Source organism: Lolium perenne, chromosome 7, assembly GCF_019359855.2.
Source record: "Lolium perenne isolate Kyuss_39 chromosome 7, Kyuss_2.0, whole genome shotgun sequence".
NCBI classification, from domain to species: Eukaryota; Viridiplantae; Streptophyta; class Magnoliopsida; order Poales; family Poaceae; genus Lolium; species Lolium perenne.
Window position 1 is genome coordinate 43,192,400 of NC_067250.2, and position 25,533 is coordinate 43,217,932.

Below are 25,533 nucleotides of genomic sequence, written 5' to 3' on the forward strand. Positions count from 1 at the left end.
AGCGGTAAAACTAGTCTCTTCTGGGGAAGTTCCTAGTCACGTATATCGAAAGGTTGTGGCTATGGTTTGGAGAAAACACACTATATGCTATGTGGACTCGGAGCAACAAAAACTGAAACTAGATGATAGTGGAGACTCAAACCCTAACAACTAGATGAAAGAAAAAGATACGCGAAAACAACTACGAAAAGCAACTAAAACTCGAAATTAGTGCAATCTAAGGCTATGGCAAACCCTAACCCTAACTTTTTATGGCTTTTTCTGGATAGGAAACACTCACAACTCAAAAATGGGGTGGATTGTGGATGGCTGATGTCTACGGGTGCTTCTATTCTTGTAGACAGTGTTGGGCCTCCAAGAGCAGAGGTTTGTAGAACAGCAGCAAATTTCCCTTAAGTGGATCACCCAATGTTTATCGAACTCAGGGAGGAAGAGGTCAAAGATATCCCTCTCATGCAACCCTGCAACCACAAAGCAAGAAGTCTCATGTGTCCCCAACACACCTAATAGGTGCACTAGTTCGGCGAAGAGATAGTGAAATACAGGTGGTATGAATAAGTATGAGCAGTAGTAACGGCGCCAGAAAAGTGCTTTGCTGCCCAGGACTGGCGTGTGGTTGATGGTGGTAATATGGCAGGCAATACAGATGCAGTAAAACAGTAAACAAGCAGCGATAGCAGTATTTAGGAACAAGGCCTAGGGATCATACTTTCACTAGTGGACACTCTCAACATTGATCACATAATAAAACCACTCTACACTCTGTTGTTGGATGATGAACACCACTAATTGTGTAGGATTACACGAACCCTCAATGCCGGAGTTAACAAGCTCCACAATATTCGATATTCATATTTAAATAACCTTAGAGTGCATGATAGATCATTGCAATTACACCAAGTACTAACATAGCATGCACACTGTCACCATCACACTATGAAGGAGGCATAGATCACATCAATACTATCATAGCAATAATTAACTTCATAATCTACAAGAGATTACAATCATAACCTACGCCAAGTACTACACGATGCCCACACTGTCACCATTACACCGTGCAGGAGGAATAGAGTACTTTAACAACATCACTAGAGTAGCACATAGATGAATAGTGATACAAAACTCATATGAATCTCAATCATGTAAGGCAGCTCATGAGATCATTGTATTGAAGTACATAGGGAGAGAGATTAACCACATAGCTACCGGTACAGCCCTTAGCCTCGATGGAGAACTACTCCCTCCTCATGGGAGACAGCAGCGGTGATGAAGATGGCGATGGTGTCGATGGAGATGCCTTCCGGGGGCACTTCCCCGTCCCGGCGGCGTGCCGGAACAGAGACTCCTGTCCCCCAGATCTTGGCTTCGCGATGGCGGTGGCTCTGGAAGGTTTCTCGTACCGTGGCTTTTCCGTATCGAAGTTTTAGGTCAGGGACCTTTATATAGGCGAAGAGGCGGAGTCGGAAGGCTGACGAGGCGGCGACACACTAGGGGGGCGCGGCCAAGGCCTGGGCCATGCCACCCTATCGTCTGGGGCCCACAGGGCCCTCCTCTGGCGGCTCTCGGGTGTTCTGGAAACTTCGTGTGATTCTAAGATGCTGGGCGTTGATTTCGTCCAATTCCGAGAATATTTCCTTACTAGGATTTCTGAAACAAAAAACAGCAGAAAACAGGAACTGGCACTTCGGCATCTCGTCAATAGGTTAGTTCCGGAAAATGCATAAATATGACATAAAGTATGCATAAAACATGTAGATATCATCAATAATGTGGCATGGAACATAAGAAATTATCGATACGTTGGAGACGTATCAATGGCTTACCAAGGAAACGCTAAAATCTGATAACAAGATGATAAGGGGTGGCCCGATCTTCTCAGTAAGCAACGGCGTGGTGATGATGATCACGGGATGAACAGAGCGGAGAAACACGAATGATTAAGTGGATGATAACTTGTATGACGCAACGAGTTCTCTCGATTGGTCCCTGTCGCCAATGCAACAGCTCTCAACCCTGCAAGATATTCCCAACTCCACACACTTGCGCACGTAGCCGCCGACCACGAAGCGGTAAGTTGCAACCTTCTAATTCCCAATGGAACAGCAGATTACACAAGACTTTTAGATCTACACAATATCAAGCAATATGGTGTAGGGAATTCAATAGTTTTGCAGAGCAAACAACTAAGAACTAGGGTTTATCTTAAACGTGGTCTAAGCAACTTTGGGGGCGTCCTGGGCACTCATATAGGCGTCCGGGACGACCTCGGGTCGAAAAACTACGAGAATACCCAGAATAGATTTGGTCGAGATAGACTCAGACACGGCCGGTCTGGGGGCCGGTCAACCGGGCCACGGACCGGCCGGTCCGGTTTGGACCGGGTGCGGGGACTTCGGCTCAGTACCCCGCCCGGTTGGCATCAGCTGATCGCCCGGTCGGCGTCGGGCCGGATCCGGCGTGCCGCCTGGTCGGACCGGGCCAGGGACCGAGCGTGCCTGGTCTGGCGGCCGGTCTGACCGGGTGCTGGGCCGGCCTGGACTTCCTCTTCCCTTCTCGTGCATGCCTCCTGCTCCCCCCTCGCGCGTCCATGGGGTGTCTTCATGTCCAGCTCCATGTCCAGCTTTACGACCATCTTCACGTCCAGCTGCTCCTCTCCTCCTCGTGCGATGCTTGCTCCTTCTTCATACCTGATCATACATAAGTAACCGGACTTAGGCAGTATAAAGTTCTCATCGATCAAAGTATCATTTAGGAACAAATTCACATGTTGTTTAAGTAGCTTCGCACGAGCCCTTGTCATAGGTCCAATCCTGACTTCATTGGACTTGAGCTTCACAGCAGCTTCATCTTGTAATGACGGAGGTAGTAGTGTGGTAGGGATGTCCTCATCAAGGTAGTAGTAGTTTGAAGAAGAAAGGTTATTGGAAATATTGAAGAAACACCGAGGTGCTATTGGCTACACTCTTGATGACTTGAAGGGGATTTCTCCCTCTATTTGCCAACACGCCATTAATATGGAAGATGATGCGAAGCCTGTTGTTGAACCTCAACGTCGTCTAATTCCTAAGATGAAGGATGTGGTAAGAAATGAGGTATTAAGACTTCTTGAAGCTGGTATTATATATCCTATTGCTGATAGTAGATGGGTTAGTCCTGTGCATTGTGTTCCTAAGAAAGGAGGAATGACTGTTGTGCCTAATGATAATGATGAGCTCATACCTCAAAGAGTAGTTGTAGGGTATAGAATGTGCATTGATTATCGAAAAGTTAATAAAGTTACTAAGAAAGATCATTACCCTTTGCCTTTTATTGATCAAATGTTAGAAAGGTTATCTAAAAATACTCATTTTTGCTTTCTTGATGGTTATTCTGGGTTTTCACAAATTGCTGTTAAAACTAAGGATCAAGAGAAAACCACTTTCACATATCCCTATGGAACTTATGCTTATAGACATATGCCTTTTGGTTTATGTAATGCTCCTGCTACTTTTCAAAGATGCATGTCTGCTATTTTTCATGGCTTTTGCGAGAGTATTGTAGAGGTATTCATGGATGATTTTTCTGTCTATGGGAATTCTTTTGATAATTGCTTGCGGAACCTCGATAAAGTTTTGCAGAGATGTGAAGAAACTAACCTTGTTCTTAATTGGGAGAAATGCCACTTTATGGTTAATGAAGGAATTGTATTGGGACATAAAATCTCCGAGAGAGGTATTGAAGTTGATAGAGCTAAAGTTGAAGCAATTGAGAAGATGCCCTATCCTAGGGATGTTAAAGGTATTCGTAGTGTTCTTGGTCATGCTGGTTTTATAGGAGGTTTATTAAAGATTTCTCCAAGATTTCAAAGCCTCTTACTAATCTTCTTCAAGAAGATGTACCTTTTGTTTTTGATGATGATTGTAAGGAAGCTTTTGAAACTCTAAAGAAAGCCTTAACAACTACTCCTATAGTTGAACCTCCTGATTGGAATTTACCATTTGAAATTATGTGTGATGCTAGTGATTTTGCTGTAGGTGCTGTTCTTGGACAACAGGTAAAGAAGAAATTGAATGTTATTCATTATGCTAGTAAAACTCTTGATGCTGCTTAAAGAAATTATGCTACTACTGAAAAGGAATTGTTAGCTGTAGTCTTTGCTTGTGATAAGTTTAGATCTTATATTGTTGATTCGAAAGTTACTATTCATACTGATCATGCTGCAATTAGATACCTTATGCAAAAGAAAGATGCTAAGCCAAGGCTTATTAGATGGGTACTTCTGTTGCAAGAATTTGATTTACATATTGTAGATAGGAAAGGTGCTGATATTCCTGTTGCTGATAATTTGTCTAGATTGGAAAATATTGCTTATGATCCTGTTCCTGTTAATGATAGTTTTCCAAATGAACAATTGGCTGTAATAAAGGTGAGCTCGCGAGACAGTCCTTGGTATGCTGATTATGCTAACTTTATTGTTTCCAAGTACTTGCCTCCAACCTTTTCAGCTCAGGAAAGGAGGAAATTCTTTTATGATTTGAGGCATTATTTCTGGGATGAACCACACTTATATAAAGAAGGAGTGGATGGTATTCTGCGAAGATGTGTTCCCGAATATGAACAACAAGAGATATTGAGTAAATGTCATGGTAGTGCTTATGGAGGACATCACGCTGGAGATATAACCGCGCAAAAGGTTCTACAATCAGGTTTTTATTGGTCGACTCTCTTCAAAGATGCAAGGAAGTTTATTTTATCTTGTGATGAATGTCAAAGGGTTGGTAATATCTCTAGACGCAATGAAATGCCTATGAATTATACTCTTGTTATTGAACCGTTCGATTGTTGGGGATTTGACTTCATGGGACCTTTTCCCTCTTCAGAAGGTAACACTCATATACTTGTTGCTGTTGATTATGTTACTAAATGGGTGGAAGCCATACCTACAAAAAGTGCTGATGGTGAGACCTCTTTAAGAATGCTTTTAGATATTATTTTTCTAGATTTGGAGTTCCTAGATATATTATGACTGATGGAGGTTCTCATTTTATTCATGGTGGTTTTAGAAAAACTCTTGCTAAATATGGTATTAATCATAGAATTGCTTCCGCTTATCATCCTCAAACTAGTGGGCAAGTAGAATTATCAAATAAAGAGATTAAATCTATCTTGGAAAAGACTGTTAATAAAACTAGAAAGAATTGGGCTAGTAAATTGAAGGATGCACTATGGGCTTATAGAACTGCTTATTAAAATCCCATGGGAATGTCACCTTATAAAATGGTTTATGGGAAAGCTTGTCATTTACCTTTAGAACTAGAGCACAAAGCTTATTGGGCTGTTAGAGAACTAAATAAAGATCCTAAACTAGCTGGTAATAAGAGGTTGCTGCAATTGAGTTCTCTAGATGAATGGAGAAGTGAAGCTTATGAAAATGCTAAACTCTTTAAAGAGAAAGTTAAAAAATGGCATGATAGAAGGATTATCAAAAGAGAATTTAATATTGGGGATAAAGTCCTATTGTATCGGTCTCGTCTCAGATTCTTTGCAGGGAAATTACTCTCGAAATGGGAAGGACCATATGTTGTTGAGGAGGTGTATCGTTCAGGAGCAATTAAAATTAGCTCTCTCGAAGGCAATGCCACACAAGTGGTGAATGGACAAAGACTCAAGCATTATATCTCAGGTGATTCTTATAATGTAGATGTTGATATTATTCGAGTGGAAACACCGGAGGCCTTCATCAAAGGACAAATTGACAGTCCACCAGAACTCGACTTTGAATAGGTAACAGTACTGGTAATGAAAAGTTCGCCATTTACTTTCCGAACAATGTTTTTGCTGTTTTTGGAAAATATGAAAAATTACGAGATCGAAACGGAGTGGAGGAGACGCACGAGGGCGTGCCCTCATAGGCCGGCGCGGGCCCTAGCCAGGCCGCACCGCCCTATGAGCTGGCCGCCTCGTCGCCTCTTTCCGACTCTGGTTCGACCTGGTACTTTCCTTTCGTCGTGAATTTTTTTGATATATAATCCTCCGGACCCCTGGAGGTCCGTATATCGTTTTCTCGACGTGTTTTGTTTCGAGCTGTTTCTGCCAGGGTCTGTTCTCAATCTAGAAGCACCATGGCCTCCAACAACAAGGGCAAGGGGCTTTCGGAGGAAGAAGGGAAAAGGGTGTCATCAAAACAAGAGCAGTAAGCCGTTGGGAGTAAGCAAATCTTGGTGGGATCTGTTGACACTCGACGTTCTTTTTCTCATAACTTGCAGGGACCCTTACCACCCGCTCTTAGCCTCGACTCTTTCCCCGTGTTGGAGGAAGCTCTACGGACTGCCGATGAGTTTTGTGATCAATACCGGGCTCTAAGAAGAGAAGTGGAGATACTCCAGGAGGAGAATTACCGACTCCGTAGAATGTTGGAATATTACTCGATTCCCATCACAAGGTCACCACCGCCAACTTCAGATAACAATGAATCTCTTCGAGTCTTGGTGCAGAATTGCCAAGCCGAGAAACTGAAGCTGAAGGAGATCTGTAAGAAGCGCGGGAGGAGTTCATCACCACCATCGCCGAAGGAGTAATTCATCATCGGTATTGGCATCCCCTTGGTTTGTTCCAAGCTTGGGGGAGTGCCGCGGTATGACATCATCACTATCTTTTACTTTTTATTATCAAGTAGTGTCATATGATGAGTAGGGAAGTTATCATATAAGATGGGTTGCAGTTTGGAAGTATCTCTCCTTTAGTTGGTTGTCTATGTATCCCTTGGTGTGAGTTATCGTTATGGAATATTAATGAGAAGTCTTATCATTTACATATTGCACACCTTATTTTAGTTTGCAATCTCTATTATATGATCGATCTTGATTTTAGTATTGGTATCACTTTGGGAGCATTGAATAAATCTATTTGGTTTTGGCAAACTTAGCATTGGTCAATAGCAACAACACTTTGAGGTTTAAGTAGAAAAGAGAAATACATGTAGTTGTTTCATTATCTTTCTTTCTTGTTAGCTCATAGCTTATTATTCTGAAGTTAAAATTGTTTGCGCTTACAAGGAAGATGCATGATTATTTCTATCACATGTATATTTGTTTGTTTCCTTCAACTCTTATGCTTGCTAATTAACCTTGCTAGCCAAAGACCTGTACTGAGAGGGAATACTTCTCGTGCGTCCAAACCTTAACCCAAACCTATGTCATTTGTGTCCACCATAACTACCTACTACATGGTATTTCCTGCCATTCCAAGTAAATACTTCGTGTGCTACCTTTAAATAATTCAAAATTTACTATCTCTTATTTGTGTCAATGTTTTATAGCTCATGAGGAAGTATGTGGTGTTTTATCTTTCAATCTTGTTGGGCAACTTTCACCAATGGACTAGTGGCTTCATCCGCTTATCCAATAGCTTTGCAAAAAGAGCTGGCAATGGGATTCCCAGTCCCAAATTAATTGACCTAAATAGACACTCCTCCATGGTATGTGATTGATGGACGGTACCCAAAGGATTCAGTTAGCCATGGCTTGTGTAAGCAAAGGTTGGGGGGAGTGTCATCATAATAAATCTAAAATAAAAAGGCACTCCTTCATGGTATGAGATTGTTGGCAGGCACCCGAGGATTCGGTTAGCCATGGTTTGTGAAAGAAAGGTTGGAAGGAGTGCCACATAAAAATAACATGGGAGCCGCTCTTTGAAGGTTTGTCTAGCAAGGGGGTTAGAGTACCCGCTACCAGTCGTTGACAACAACAAACACCTCTCAAAATGTTACTTTTATTCTCTTTATATGATTTCAAAAATGAAAAAGCTCTAGCACATGATTTAATCCCTGCTTCCCTCTGCGAAGGGCCTGTCTTTTACTTTATGTTGAGTCAGTAAACCTATTTCCCTCCATCTTAAGCAAGCATTTGAGTTGTTGTGATCAAACCATTATATTGTGATTTGCTTCATCATGTCTTTTACTCTTCCTTGTTTAGTACAAGTTTTATCTAAATGAATATAGCTTTGCAAGTTATCAATGATCATGAGGAGACTATTATGATTGAGTATGCAAGTTGTGCCATATAAACTTTAACATGAGAGCGCTGCTCGATAGATAAGAATAACCTGTTAATTATTCTCTGACCAAGAACGAAGTTTGCCATCACCAACTATGATTTCTTATGCACCTTTATTTGTGATTACCTTATACTTGTTTCAAGTTGAGTTATATGAGGAAGTTGTTTACTAGAATGTCTTGTGCGAATGAATATGATGCTTCTTGTCCGTATTTTATTTATCGACTCTTCACTCCATAAACATGTGGTCCTGTTTACCGAGTTCAGTTTCGCTTGGGGACAAGCGAAGTCTAAGCTTGGGGGGAGTTGATACGTCCAATTTGCATCACTATTTTATATCATAATTTGCTGTTATTCATTGATATATTTCATATTTGGACATAATACTTATGTTATTCCATCTATTTTGCATGTTTCATGATTATTGGAGGATCGAGCACCGGAGTCAGGATTCTGCTGGAAAAAGCGCCGTCAGAATGCAATATTTCGGAAGATCAACAGTTGATGGAAATTATATCAAAAATCCTATTTTTCCAGATGACGAAGGGAGCTAGAAGGGGGAGCTGAGGGGACCCGAGGTGGGCCCACCCCATAGGCCGGCGCGGCCCAAGGCCTGGCCGCGCCGCCCTATGAGGAGGGGGCCCACAGCCCCCTCTCGCCTCCTTTTCTTCGCGTATGCCTTCGTCCCGAAAACCTAAGCTCCAGAGGGTACCTCGCGAAGAGTTACAGCCGCCTCTGCGGGGCGGAGAACACCAGAGAGAAAAGAGCTCTCCGGCGGGCTGAGATCCGCCGGGGAAATTCCCTCCCGGAGGGGGAAATCGACGCCATCGTCACCGCCATCAAGTTGGACATCATCTCCATCACCATCATCATCATCTTCATCATCATCACCGCCGTCTCCACCGCTGCACATCGTCACCGCTGTAGCAATTTGGGTTTGATCTTGATTGTTTGATAGGGGAAACTCTCCCGGTATTGATTTCTACTTGTTATTGATGCTATTGAGTGAAACCGTTGAACCAAGGTTTATGTTCAGATTGTTATTCATCATCATATCACCTCTGATCATGTTCCATATGATGTCTCGTGAGTAGTTCATTTAGTTCTTGAGGACATGGGTGAAGTCTAAATGTTAGTAGTGAAGTATGGTTGAGTAATATTCAATGTTATGATATTTAAGTTGTGGTGTTATTCTTCTAGTGGTGTCGTGTGAACGTCGACTACACGACACTTCACCTTTATGGGCCTAGGGGAATGCATCTTGTATTCGTTTGCCAATTGCGGGGTTGCCGGAGTGACAGAAACCTAAGCCCCCGTTGGTATATCGATACAGGAGGGATAGCAGGATCTCAGAGTTTAAGGCTGTGGTTAGATTTATCTTAATTACTTTGTTGTAGTTGCGGATGCTTGCAAGGGGTATAATCACAAGTATGTATTAGTCCTAGGAAGGGCGGTACATTAGCACAGGTTCACCCACACAACACTTATCAAAACAATGAAGATTAATTAGCCGTATGTAGCGAAAGCACTAGACTAAAATCCCGTGTGTCCTCGAGAACGTTTGGTCATTATAAGTAAACAAACCGGCTTGTCCTTTGTGCTAAAAAGGATTGGGCCACTCGCTGCAATTGTTACTCTCGCACTTTACTTACTCGTACTTTATTCATCTGTTACATCAAAACCCCTGAATACTTGTCTGTGAGCATTTACAGTGAATCCTTCATCGAAACTGTTTGTCAACACCTTCTGCTCCTCGTTGGGATCGACATTCTTACTTATCGAAGATACTACGATACACCCCCTATACTTGTGGGTCATCACTTCGCTAAGCCTGCGCAGGAAGAATGAGGAGGGAGAGAGGGGCGGCTAGGGCTTGGGGGATGATGAGCTGCGCCCCAGCCCTTCCCTACCTCTTATATAGGCGTGGGGGGGCTGCCTTGGCCCCTCCTCCAAGCCCTATTTTCAAGGGATTTGATCTTATCCACTTGATCCAACCACATGGGCCTTGGGGGCTGGTGTGCCTGGCCCATGTGGGCCTATGCAACCCCCTCCGGTCCATGTTGGTCGTCTGGGATAGGTGGGCCCCACTATGGTACCCTTCGGAACCTTCTAGAACCTCCGGTACAATACCGAAAAATCCTGAACTTTTCCGGTAACCCTGAAAATGACTTCCCATATATGAATCTTATTCTCTGGACCATTCCGGACCTCCTTGTGATGTCTTGGATCCCATCCGAGACTCCGAACAAACTTCGGTCTCCATCTCATATTCTGAATCTACTTATGCGACATCGAACCTTAAGCGCGTCACCCTACGGTTCGTGAACTATGCAGACATGGTCGAGACTCCTCTCTGACCAATAACCAATAGCGGGATCTGGAGATCCATAATGGCTCCCACACATTCAGCGATAACTTAGTGATTGATTGAACCATTTACATACGATACCGACTCCCTTTGTCACGCGATATTTTACTTGTCCGAGGTTCGATCATCGGTATCTCCATACCTTGTTCAACCTCGTTACCGACAAGTACTCTTTACTCATACCATGGTATGTCATCTCTTGTCACCCAGTCACATGCTTGCAAGCTAATCAGACGACATTCCATCGAGAGGGCCCAAAGTACATCTATCCGTCATCGGGATGGACAAATCCCACTATTGATCCATATTCCTCAACTCATACTTTCCGAATACTTAATCCCATCTTTATAACCACCCATTTACGCAATGGTGTTTGATGTAATCAAAGTACCCTTCCGGTGTAAGTGATTTACATGATCTCATGGTCGAAGGACTAGGTAACTATGTATCGAATGCTTATAGCAAGTTGAACTTAATGACTTGATCTCACGCTACGCTTATTTGGGTGCATGTCCATTATATCATTCACCCAATGACATAACCTTGTTATTAACAACATCCAATGTTCATGATCACGACCATGATCATCTATTAATCAACAAGCAAGTTATACAAGAGGCTTACTAGGGACTCCTTGTTGTTTACATAACACACATGTATCAATGTTTCGGTTAATACTATTATAGCATGGGATGTAAACATTTATCATGAACACTAAGATATAATAATAACTAATTTATTATTGCCTCTTGGGCATATCTCCAACAGTCTCCCACTTGCACTAGAGTCAATAATCTAGTTTACATTTGTAAAGATATAACACCTTGGCCTTCTGGTGCTTATCATGTTTTGCTCACGAGAGAGGTTTTAGTCAACGGATCTGACACGCTCAGAAACATATGTATTTTGCAATTCATTTGCGTCTCCACGCATCACTCATTTTCCAAATGAGTTGGTATTAATCGTATATGTTCAGTCTTCTGGTGGAACCTTAATTCTGCGGTCTGAAATATGTCACTAATATTGTCACACACAATATAGCTTCAAAGTTCTGACACTATCGGAACTACACCAAATTCTCAAAGAACTCATCGACTTAAACATCCTCAGTCATTGTCAAAACAATGACATACTCTGCCTTCGTTTGTAGAGTCCGTCACAATATTTAGAACTCATCTAAATCTAGCATAGACTTCTTCTAGCTCATTGTGCTACTTCTTAAGCAACACTTAGCCTAATTGAGATTGAAATTCGTTTTTATATGCGACCAAACTAATATCGGTGCAACACCTTACAACGATTTGTTTGTCATTACCCATACAAAACTATATATATATATCCTTGGTTCTTCTAAAGCACTCAGGGATATTCTTACTGTTGTCCAATGATCATTACATGAATCATTCTGGTAATGCTCGTAACACTTTAGAGCACAGGACATCTGATTTTGTACAAATTATTCGTGATCTAAAATCACTCATGTGTTTTTACTCATCGAGTGTCAAATACACTCAATTCTTGTTAAACCTTCACATGGAAACGAACACCTTCTTAATATTTTTATATTGAACTACTTCAATATTCATTCTATGTACTTTGACTTAAACTTATTATGTGTTTCAATCTATCTTCATAGATCTTGACACTAAATATATTTCAGTCCATATTCTTTCACTGAAGTTAATTCTCAATGAAACCTTTTAATCACATCAAATATATAATTACATCATTTATAATCAATGATATGTTAGCCACATATAATATTATAACTATGTCTCAGCGCTCCCACTTAATTTCTTGCAAATGCAAGCATCTTCATCGTTTCTGATGAAATCAAAACTCTTTGATTATTTCATCCGGTGAAGATTCCAACTCCGTGATACTTACTTCATCCAGTGAAGTTTGTATACCCATCTAGCATTCCACGAACTAGCAAAACTCTTTGGTTTGTATCTAGTATACATCCTTCATACACACTTCTAGTAAGGAATGCATTTATGCCATCCTACTATCATATCTCATAAAAGAAATATGTAGAGATTACTAGAATAATCCACATAGACTATAAGCATTGCTACAGAAGATCTAATCTTATCATAGTCAACTCTTTGAACTTTGTCGTAAACAACTTTTCGACAAGTCGAGCTTCTTCAAGGATATTCCATCCAAGTCCATCAATTTTATAGATCCATTTACTTTCAAAAAGTATTCACCTATCTTGGATTTCATGGCGCATAGACATTTTAACGGAGTCAGGGCCCATCATAACTTCTTTGTATGTAGTTGGTTTATCATTGTTCAAATTCAATCCTTTGTCCACAAATCATTTATTTAATCACAAAGTAAACCATACCTACAAGGTTCAATGGGTACTTCGATCTGCATGACTATAACTCTTTTGTAGACATGGGAGATATGATCGTCGTGGCCGCTTCCGGAACCATTTCCGATGCTGCGCTACTCTGATCATCATGCGTAGGTTCATAAACCTTATCAAGTTCCATTGTCCTCCCACTCAAATACATCGCTAGAAAAAATTTCTTGGAAATAAGTAAGAAACATCGACAAACACTTTTGTCTTTGACTTCATAGTGGAAAGAATTCCCAATCAATTCTCTGGGATAACCAACAAAGACATCCATCCGATTTTGGTTGTAAACTCATTTACTTATGCTACGCATACCAAAATTTGAGAAAGGACTATTAGGGTTTATACCCATGCCATAAATCATATGGTGTCATTTCAACGGATTATGATGACGCTCTATTTAGTGTAAAAGCGGTAGTATCTAAAGCATAATCCACAAAAAATATAATGGCGTCATTTTATTTTATCTCATTATTAACCCAACAAGGTTTGGATACGTCTCACGGATACTCCATCATCACTATGATACTCCAAGAAACGTGAGTTGTAGAACAATTTCATAACTCTCTTAGATGTTCGCTAAAACCCGTAATTCAAATATTTCCACCACGATCCAATCATAGATATTTGACTTTTCTATTACGATGATTTCCACTTCATGCTGAAATTTATTTGAATCCATTCAAATGTTTCAAACTTCTTCCTCATAGAATAAATATATCCACATATATATACTCAATTCATTGTTGGAAGTTTTCATGAAGTAGAAGAATCTCGCGCACACAACTATGCCCAGTGAACCACATACATCATCGTGTATGTTTCCAATAAGTCAGTTGTCCGTTCTACTTTTGGCCTATGAACGGTATTTCAGTCATTCTCTTTAGAAGAGATTTGCAAGCGCCAAACGATTCAAAAATCAAATGACTCCAAAAATCCATTTGCATGGAGTTCCTTCATGCGTTCCTTTCTAACATGACCTAAATAGCGGTTCCACTAATGAGAGGAATTCACATCATTTGCCTTATGGCATTTTAGCGTCAGTGTTATGCATGTGTGCTTCACCATAAAGATTTATAATAACTTATCCATCGTACATGGAATACTGTTATAATTTGAACAACTCATTGTTTTCATTTAACCAGAACAAAACAACAATTATAAAGTTCTTTATTATAAATCTGAAGGGCTAGATAGAATGCCAACGATGAACACAATAACACTTTATTTTTGTTCCAGACGTGCATTCCTATCATGTTCTTTGTCAGTCACTTAGGCCATTGTATTCTTGTATTGCGTTGTTTTGTATGACACCTCATACCAACCAATATGGTATAAATACCCAAGAATTTCATTGTGTGACCAACAAAGGAATAAATTCATAACATGTATATCATCTATATACACCTGAGCTAGACTTTCTAGTATTTTCTTTCTTTCTGCCAATTTTTTGTGTAGTTTCTCTTTTAGCTTTCCTCATTTTCAGAAAACACTTCACCTTCAATAACTTCTAGGTCTGTTGGTCAAATACCAATAACTTTGAGGTTCTTACTTTGAAGTTAATCATCATATGACAAGTGTTCCAGATTTCACTATTAGCAACTTTTTAAAGTGATGAACAATTTCACTCATAATTTTTTCCATCAAATCATGACGACTTTCTGAGACCATGTCTGTACATGCTAGGCTCGTAAAGTTTAACCTCAGTATTCACGTGTACAAAACTGGCTTGCACCCGTTGTATGCACACGTAGAATCTATAACACCCGATCATCACGTGATGCTTCGAAACGACGAGTCTTAGCAACGTTGCATACTAAGGATGACCACTTCATGGATATGTGAATATCGTTAGTGCCCAACTAGTTGGAGGATTGGGATGCCTAGCATCTTCAATCTTCGTACATTCCCATAAAACTTATGAGTTTATGTAGTCTCACTAGATTATATTCTATCATCTTGCAATAAGGTCTTAGATATCACATATATCTCATACCTTGCTTATTTCCGAAAACAAAATTTCCAGCTCCTTACTTTTCAAACGGATTTGAACTTCAAGTTTCACGGAGACAAGATGATTTTAGGTACTAATTGAAACCATTGCTCTGTGAATCAGCAATGTGAGGTTTACTAAAAGTTTGCAATATGACTTAATCATTTCTTGATTCTTTAACAATATGGTACCAGTCCGTAAAGTTTCTTGTCAGACTTAACATCATTTCTATCTCAATTACAAGACTAGGGCATGGTAGATAACAGATGCCAATTCTACAAATTTAATTCAAAATACTATTCAGACTATGTTCATGATAATTAGTTTATGTTTTAATCCAATTACTAATGTACTCCCACTTAATACAACATCCCTCATAGTTGTTTAGTGACACACGATCCATATCCACTACACCAAAACCGATCATCACGTGAGATGATGTAGCTTCAATGGTGAAGATCAACATGTTGATCATATCATCCATATGACTCGTGTTCAACCTTTCGGTTTCCTGTGTTCCGAGGCCATGTCTGTACATGCTAGGCTCGTCAAGCAAACCCAAGTATTTCCGCGTGTGCAACATGGCTTACACCCGTTGTATGTGAACGTAGAATCTATCACATCCGATCATCACGAGATGCTTCAAAACGATGAACTGTAGCAACGGTGCATACCAGGAGAGAACACTTTATTATCTTGATATTAATGTGAGGGATCATCTTATAATGCTACCGTCGCGATCTAAGCAAGATAAGATGCACAAAGGATTAACATCACATGCGATTCATAATATGTGATATGATATGGCCTTTCTTCTTGTGCTTTTGATCTCCATCTCCAAAGCACATGAGCATGATCTCCATCATCACCAGCATTGCACCAAGGTCCATGGCGCCGCTTCATGGTTGTCCATCACTTATAGCTACTATGAAAACTACTTGAAATAAAGCTATTACATGATGAATAGACACGCATGTCTTAACAAATTTAAAGATAACCATTAGGCTCCTTCCGGTTGCCATAATACAATATGAATATCTCATACATCAAATATAATCATCATCACATCATGGCCATATCATATCACCAAACCCTGCAAAAACAAGTTAGACGCCTCTAATTTGGTTTGCATTTTTTTACGTGGTTTACGGTTTTCGAGTAAGATCCAATCTACCTACAAACATGAATCACAACGGTGATACTAATGTTGCCAGTTGAAAGAGTAAATTGAATCTTAACTATGGCGAGAGAGACACATACCCTCAAAGCCACTTATGCAATACAAGTTGCATGTCAAGCGTGGAGCAAGTCTCATGAGACGCTGTAAGAGCAAGATCCATATCCCGTGTTTTGTGTGTTTGATAACAACACTCGAACAATTCTAACCATGCACAAAGTTTGTCATTGATAGGTTTGCAAGATGCACGGTGCCCTCGCCGAACACATTATGATCAGAAGACCAAAGCGTAGTTCTTAGGCTTTCTGGTTTTGTGTGTGTGTCGCGAGGTAACATGGTAGGAGAGGAAAAGAGGAAAAAGCTGTTTTAGCCATAGCGGTACTACCGGTACCAGGAGCGGTAGTACCGCTACCCCTACTGGTACCGCCCGAGATACCGCTCTGAGGATTGCACGCGAAAATGTCCCACATAATAGTTTACGGTACCTTTACGGTACCTTGAGCGGTAGTACCGCTTGCGAGCGGTAGTACCGCTTGCGAGCGGTAGTACCGCTCATGGTACCACTCAAGTACCGTAACATGTTACGGTCGTACCACTGTGGTACCGCTTCGGTACCGCTTCGAGTCCAGTAAGGTTTGGACCCTGTTGCGGTACCTCGAGCGGTACCGCAAGCGGTAGTACCGCGATGTGTCCACGTGGACAAGTTCTGTGGGGATTCGAACTCAGAGCAGTAGTACCGCTTCCCAGAAGCGGTAGTACCGCTTAGGCAAAAACAGCACCCAACGGTTGGATTTGGAGGGACCTATATAAAGGCCCCTTCTTCTCCAGCCCGATTCAACTCTTCTCTCTCTCTCCTCCATTGTTGCTGAGCTCAAAATTGAGGGGATCTCCTCATCCACCCAACCAATCTTGCTCATACTTTGAGAGGTGGTGGAGGAGACCCCGATCTATCATTCTACCGAGAGAAAGTTCACCAATTCGTGGTACTCCTTAGTGGATCTTGGTGGTAGGGTTCCTTTGGTGGAGCATTGGAAGAGTTCCTTTGGTGGAGCATTGGAAGGGTTCCTTTGGTGGAGCATTGGAAGGGTTCCTTTGGTGGAGCATTGGAGAAGGGTTCCTATGGTGGAGCATTGGAGATGTGCAGCTATGGAAGATAGCTTGGTGATGTACTAGCTCCATAGGGTGTTGGGAGCATCCTTGTCTGTGGAGCTCGCCCCAACCTTGTGAAGGAATCACCGCCTCGACCGGTGCCTTAGTGGAAGAGGGGGAGCACCTTCGTGGAGCTCTCTCGAGGAAGAAGGTGAGGCCTTCCTTCGTGGTGTGGCCGTCTAGTCTCTTGTGTGAGACTAGCACCTCCTCAACGCAGACGTACTTCCTATTGTGGAAGGAACTGCGGTAAACAAACCTCGCCTTGCCTCCGCGCCCTCCGGTTGTCTCGCTCCTTACTCTTACTATCTTGTTGATTCCTTTGCTTGTTGCACTTGTTCTAGTATCATTGTAGGAACACCACTATTGCGAAATCTATCACCTTTACCTTCTGTTGCTCTAAAATTGAAAAAGTCTAAAACTTGTCGTAGCGCCATTCACCCCCCTCTTGTTCGCTACGATCCATTCAAGTGGTATCAGAGCGAGGTTTCTTGCTCGGGCTTTACCGCCTAAGAAATGGCCGAACAAGAGGTGGTTGTGAATGGAGTCCTTCCCCGTGAGCAATCATCTCCATCATCAAGTGCCGATAATACTCCGGCTACTTTGGATGACCTCAAGAAATTGGAGTCATCCATTGTATCTCAATTGAAGGCTATGATGATGGAGTTGATTACTCCAAAACCAAACCCCATCATAGATACTAAGAGAGGTGTCAATGTTTCCCCACCACAAGTTAACACTTTTCCTTGTGTTGAGATTGTTGAGCAATCAACAAATTCACATCGGGAAAAGGATCTTGAGGATGTTGACACCTCATCAAAAGGGAAGGATGAATCGCCGGTTGCGGGACAATTAGGAGATATTCATGCGGTGTTTTCACCAAGTGATTGTGCCGTAAATGTCCCAATACCCATGCCATGCATTTTGCCTCATGGACCACCACCACTACTTGAATATAATAGCTATGGTGATTGGAAATTCTTAATGCGTTCTCATGTGCGCAGTGCTTCTAGCTTTGGCGCATCATTGAAGAGGGATATTCACCACAAGACCCAATGAACTTGACAAGAAGGGAAGTGGTGGACGACCAACTCAACGCCATCGCCATCAACATGATTCACTTGGCCATTACTCCCAAGGGACGCACTCATATCCGCTCGCTTAAGACCGCCAAGGAAGCTTGGGACGAACTTGACATGCTCTTCCTCAGACATGAGAACATCCAAAGCTCTTGCTTTAATGAAGTGAACAACATGGGCATGACGAAGTCAATGGCCATATCTAAGAAGAATGCGGAAGACCATGTTGCTCACACCCACAATACCCGCAAGCTCAACTTTGTATTGAAGATGAAGGACTATGGAGCAAGTAAAGCCAAGAGTTTTTGGGATGAAATCAAGAGACGAAGCTCAATACCATCTTGCTACAATTGTGGCGACATAAGGCATCTTGTTGCGGAGTGTGTCTATGAGAGAAGAGATGAACATGATGGAATGCTCGTCCGCAAGAGCGAGTTTAGATCTCTCTCCAAAGGGCTCTCCAAGCTATCCCTCAACAACGGCGTCACCAAGATCTCCTCCACCAAGAAGTCTAGAACTAATATGCTTGGAGATGAAGACCATATGGTGGAAAATGAAGGGCTTGAAAAGAAGAAGGATTTGGAGCTTATCTCTCTCACCCAAGCTTATGAAGAAGAAGTGTGCATGCGTATGACCCTTGAAGCTAGTGCTCTTATTATTGAAGACTTCAACAATTCTCTCATCTCCCAACTCATCAAGGACCGAGATTATGCTCTTGGTTGGTTGGACAAGCTCAAGGCAAAGAAGGATTATCTTGAAGAAAATCATGAATATTCAATTGAGGATGTTGCAACCTTTGCCAAGAAGAAAGAAGATGAAGGTCCTAATACATGTTGTGACAAGCTCCTTGACGAAGTTTGCTTCTTGAGAAAACACAATGCAGAATTCTTGGATGTCATCTCAACTCAAGAGGAGGCCTTAGATGAATACTATCGATTGAGTAAAGAGAAGGTGCAATGTTGTGATCATGAAGAAGAGATTGCCACTCTAAAGAAACACAAGGCCAAGCTAGTTGAAGTGAATGAGAGGCAAAATGAATCCTTGTTGGAGTGGATCCACTTGAGCAAAGAAAAGGTCACTTGTTGTAACCATGAGGATGAAATTGCTTATATTAAGAGAAGCAAGGACAAACTTATGGTGATCAAGCTTATGCAAGATGAAGCCATAGAAGAATACAAATGCTCAAGCAAGGATTACATTTGTCATAATCATGAGGACGACATTTCCACGTTAGAGAGACACAAGCATTAACTTTTGAGAAGGAATTCTCTTCTTGAGGAAGCTCTATTGGATCATGAGGATGAAGCTAGCAACTTGAGGTCCGAGATTGAGAATCTCCAAATCCAAATTCAATTCTTGTAAGGAGTCATTGAAGCCCACGGGGACTTATGCAATGAAGGAGAAGTGGCAATTATGCCAAAGAAGATTGAGAGAGGAAGAAGGATCAATGAAGCAAAGAATATGAAGATAGGGCCCATTGAAAAATGGGCTCCTATTTCCAACTCTTGATCCATGAGGGGCCTTGCTTTCGGAGATGCTTATTGGGTGGTTAATCTTGAAGCCACAAGTCTTATGTCCGGAAGCAAGGAATTCTTTGTCGTCATCAAGTCTCTCATCTCTATCTTTCTCATGACGACAACACGAACAAGCTTAAAGGTATTGGAGCCTTGACAAGGTGGTGATCAAGTCCTACCTTGTCAAGACTCTTACATATGTGCTCTTTGTTCATTGCTTTACACCCTTGGGTCTTTGTACCCACTATTATGAACATGTAGTGGTCCTCTTATGGAGCTAGTCTCTTCTAGAGGCCACGGCCTAGGACTAATGGAATTTGCTTCTTTGTGTAGAGATTTTGTTTTGTAGGAATTGTGTTGAAGGAAATGAACCATGATGAAGTCTCTCAAACAATTTCAATACAATTTCTATGACAAAGTCCTTGCAAGAAGAAGCAACAATGGAACGGAGTTTGTGCTCAAGATCTTGGATATCTTCATTGGCAAAGAAGGAATCCACTATTTTCTCCTAGCCATACTCATACCCTAACCTCATAGGGTTGCCGGAAGTGAGAGACAAACCTAAGAAGACACTCAAACATGATGATGGAGTATGAGTCTATTGTGTGGTTTGTGGTATTGTGTGATGAGACATTTCGATGGATATGATAGTTCTTTGAAGGAGGCGAAGTGCTTCTTGTGAGAAAGGAGATGTAATTCCCCCGATGACCATAGGAAGGATGAGTGTTGGTGACACGCGTACAACACGCGACCGTTGGGAACCCCAAGTGGAAGGTGTGATGCGTACAACAGTAAGTTTCCCTCAGTAAGAAACCAAGGTTTATCGAACCAGTAGGAGTCAAGAAGCACGTTGAAGGTTGATGGCGTCGGAGTGTAGTGCGGCGCAACACCAGGGATTCCGGCGCCAACGTGGAACCTGCACAACACAACCAAAGTACTTTTCCCCAACGTGACAGTGAGGTTGTCAATCTCACCGGCTTGCTGTAACAAAGGATTAGATGTATAGTGTGGATGATGATGTTTGCAAAGAACAGTAAGAACAAGTATTGCAGTAGATTGTATTCGATGTAAAGAATGGACCGGGGTCCACAGTTCACTAGTGGTGTCTCTCCCATAAGAAATAGCATGTTGGGTGAACAAATTACAGTTGGACAATTGACAAATAAAGATGGAATGACAATGCACATACATGTTATGATGAGTAGTGTGAGATTTAATTGGGCATTACGACAAAGTACATAGACCGCTATCCAGCATGCATCTATGCCTAAAAAGTCCACCTTCAGGTTATCATCCGAACCCCTTCCAGTATTAAGTTGCAAACAACAGACAATTACATTAAGTATGGTGCGTAATGTAATCAACAAATACATCCTTAGACATAGCATTGATGTTTTATCCCTAGTGGCAACAACACATCCACAACCTTAGAACTTTCTATCACTGTCCCAGATTTAATGGAGGCATGAACCCACTATCGAGCATAAATACTCCCTCTTGGAGTTACAAGTAACGACTTGGCCAGAGCCTCTACTAATAATGGAGAGCATGCAAGATCATAAACAACACATAGATGATAGATTGATAATCAACATAACATAGCATTCAATATTCATCGGATCCCAACAAATGCAACATGTAGCATTACAGATAGATGATCTTGATCATGTTAGGCAGCTCACAAGATCCAACAATGATAGCACAATTAGGAGAAGACGGTCATCTAGCTACTGCTATGGACCCATAGTCCAGGGGTGAACTACTCACACATCACTCCGGAGGCGACCATGGCGGTGAAGAGTCCTCCGGGAGATGATTCCCCTCTCCGGCAGGGTGCCGGAGGCGATCTCCTGAATCCCCCGAGATGGGATTGGCGGCGGCGGCGTCTCTGGAAGGTTTTCCGTATCGTGGCTCTCGGTACTGGAGTTATTATCGACGAAGGCTTAAGTAGGCGGAAGGGTAGGTCAGGGGGCGCCACGAGGGGCCCACACGCTAGGGCCGCGCGGCCAGGGCCAGGGCCGCGCCGCCCTAGTGTGGCGTCGCCTCGTCGCCCCACTTCGTATCTCCTCCGGTCTTCTGGAAGGTTCATGAAAAAATAAGATCCTAGGCGTTGATTTCGTCCAATTCCGAGAATATTTCCTTACTAGGATTTCTGAAACCAAAAACAGCAGAAAACAACAACTGGCTCTTCGACATCTTGTTAATAGGTTAGTACCGGAAAATGCATAAATATGACATAAAGTGTGTATAAAACATGTAGGTATTGTCATAAAACAAGCATGGAACATAAGAAATTATCGATACGTTGGAGACGTATCAGCATCCCCAAGCTTAGTTCCTACTCGTCCCGAGTAGGTAAACGATAACAAAGATAATTTCTGAAGTGACATGCCATCATAATCTTGATCAATACTATTGTAAGCACATGTAATGAATGCAGCGATTTGAAGCAATGGTAAAGACAATGGTTAAACAATTGAATCATATAGCAAAGACTTTTCATGAATAGTACTTTCGAGACAAGCATCAATAAGTCTTGCATAAGTGTTAACTCATAAAGCAATAAATTCAAAGTAAAGACATTGAAGCAACACAAAGGAAGATTAAGTTTCAGCGGTTGCTTTCAACTTGTAACATGTATATCTTATGGATAGTTGTCAATATAAAGTAATATGATGAATGCAAATATGCAAGCATGTAAGAATCAATGCACAATTAACACAAGTGTTTGCTTCTTAAGATGGAAAGAAGTAGGTAAACTGACTCAACATAAAAGTAAAAGAATGGCCCTTCGCAGAGGGAAGCATGGATTGCTATATTTGTGCTAGAGCTTTGATTTTAAAAACATAAAGAGAGCATAAAAGTAAAGTTTTGAGAGGTGTTTGTTGTTGTCAACGAATGGTAGTGGGCACTCTAACCCCCTTGCCAGACAAACCTTCAAAGAGCGGCTCCCATTTTATTTTATTTTTGTGTGGCACTCCTTCCAACCTTTCTTTCACAAACCATGGCTAACCGAATCCTCGGGTGCCTGCCAACAATCTCATACCATGAAGGAGTGCCCTTTTATTTTAGTTTTATTATGATGACACTCCTCCCCACCTTTGCTTTCTCAAGCCATGGCTAACCGAATCCTTCGGGTGCCGTCCAACAATCACATACCATGGAGGAGTGTCTATTTTGGTTAATTAATTTGGGACTGGGAATCCCATTGCCAGCTCTTTTTACAAAATTATTGGATAAGCGGATGAAGCCACTAGTCCATTGGTGAAAGTTGCCCAACAAGATTGAAAGATAAACACCACATACTTCCTCATGAGCTATAAAACATTGACACAAATCAAAGGTGATAAATTTTGAATTGTTTAAAGGTAGCACTCAAGCAATTTACTTTGGAATGGCGGAGAAATACCATGTAGTAGGTAGGTATGGTGGACACAAATGGCATAGTGGTTGGCTCAAGGATTTCGGATGCATGAGAAGTATTCCCTCTCGATACAAGGCTTAGGCTAGCAAGGTTTATTTGAAACAAACACAAGGATGAACCGGTGCAGCAAAACTTACATAATAGACATATTGTAAACATTATAATACTCTACACCGTCTTCCTTGTTGTTCAAACTCAATACTAGAAATTATCTAGACTTTAGAGAGACCAAATATGCAAACCAAATTTTAGCATGCTCTATGTATTTCTTCATTAATAGGTGCAAAGTATATGATGCAAGAGATTAAACATGAGCACAACAATTGCCAAGTATCACATTATCCAAGACATTATAGCAATTACTACATGTATCATTTTCCGTTTCCAACCATATAACAATTAACGAAGCAGTTTCAACCTTCGCCATGAATCCTTCGGGTGCCGTCCAACAATCACATACCATGGAGGAGTGTCTATTTTTTGTAAAATTATGAAGGTTAATTAATTTGGGACTGGGAATCCCATTGCCAGCTCTTTTTGCAAAATTATTGGATAAGCGGATGAAGCCACTAGTCCATTGGTGAAAGTTGCCCAACAAGATTGAAAGATAAACACCACATACTTCCTCATGAGCTATAAAACATTGACACAAATAAGGGATGATAAATTTTGAATTGTTTAATGGTAGCACTCAAGCAATTTACTTTGGAATGTCAGAGAAATGCCATGTAGTAGGTAGGTATGGTGGACACAAATGGCATAGTTTTTGGCTCAAGGATTTGGATGCATGAGAAGTAATCCCTCTCAATACAAGGCTTAGGCTAGCAAGGTTATTTGAAGCAAACACAAGTATGAACCGGTATAGCAAAACTCACATAAAAACATATTGCAAGCATTATAAGACTCTACACTGTCTTCCTTGTTGTTCAAACCCTTACTAGAAAATATCTAGACCTTAGAGAGACCAATCATGCAAACCAAATTTTAGCAAGCTCTATGTATTTCTTCACTAATAGGTGCAAAGTATATGATGCAAGAGCTTAGACATGATCCTTATGAGCACAACAATTGCCACGTATCAAATTATTCAAGACATTCTACCAATTACCTCATGTATCATTTCCCGTTTCCAACCATATAACAATTAACGAAGCAGTTTCAACCTTCACCATGAACATTATGAGTAGAGCTAAGGACATATTTGTCCATATGCAACAGCAGAGCGTGTCTCTCTCCCACACAATGAATGCTAGGATCCAACTTTATTCAAACAAAACAAAACAAAAACATACAGACGCTCCAAGTAAAGCACATAAGATGTGATGGAATAAAAATATAGTTTCACTAGAGGAACCTGATAATGTTGTCGATGAAGAAGGGGATGCCTTGGGCATCCCCAAGCTTAGATGCTTTAGTCTTCTTGAAATATGCAGGGATGAACCACCGGGGCATCCCCAAGCTTAGAGCTTTGACTCTCCTTGATCATATTGTTTCATCCTCCTCTCTTGATCCTTGAAAACTTCCTCCACACCAGATTCAAAATAAGTCATTAGAGGGTTAGTGCATAATCAAAATTCACATGTTCAGAGGTGACATAATCATTCTTAACACTTCTAGACATTGCACAAAGCTACTGAAAGTTAATGAAACAAAGAAATCCATCAAACATAGCAAAACAGGCAATGCAAAATAAAAGGCAGAATCTGTCAAAACAGAACAGTCCGTAAAGACGAATTTTTTAGGTGCACCAGACTTGCTCAAATGAAAATGCTCAAATTGAATGAAAGTTGCGTACGTATCTGAGGATTACTCACGTAAATTGGCAGATTTTTCTGAGTTACCTACAGAGACTAGTGCTCAAATTCGTGACAGCAAGAAATTTGTTTCTGCGCAGTAATCCAAATCTAGTATGAACCTTACTATCAAAGACTTTACTTGGCACAACAATGCAACAAAATAAAGATAAGGAGAGGTTGCTACAGTAGTAACAACTTCCAAGACTCAAATATAAAACAAAAGTGCAGAAGTAAAATCATGGGTTGTCTCCCATAAGCGCTTTTCTTTAACACCTTTCAGCTAGGCGCAGAAAGTGTGTATCAAGTATTATCAAAAGATGATGCATCAACATAATTTTCACAACTTGTCCCATTAGGTATCTTAGATGCTCCCTTATCTATAGTGGTATTAAGAGCTTGATCAATTTTAGGCCTATAATGGTTTTTTGGTTTAGGCACCTTAGAGACATACATGAACTTTTGCTTCTTACCCACATAAGCTTTCTCCTTAAACTTAATAGAATAAAAAGTTAAACCCAAGGTTCCCATAGCTTCTTAAAGTTCACTAATCCTTTGGGTTTGATTATCATGAATAGCACAAGCTTCTAAGATGGCAATTCTCTCATTAATTCCACCTAGAGATTTGTCAAGTT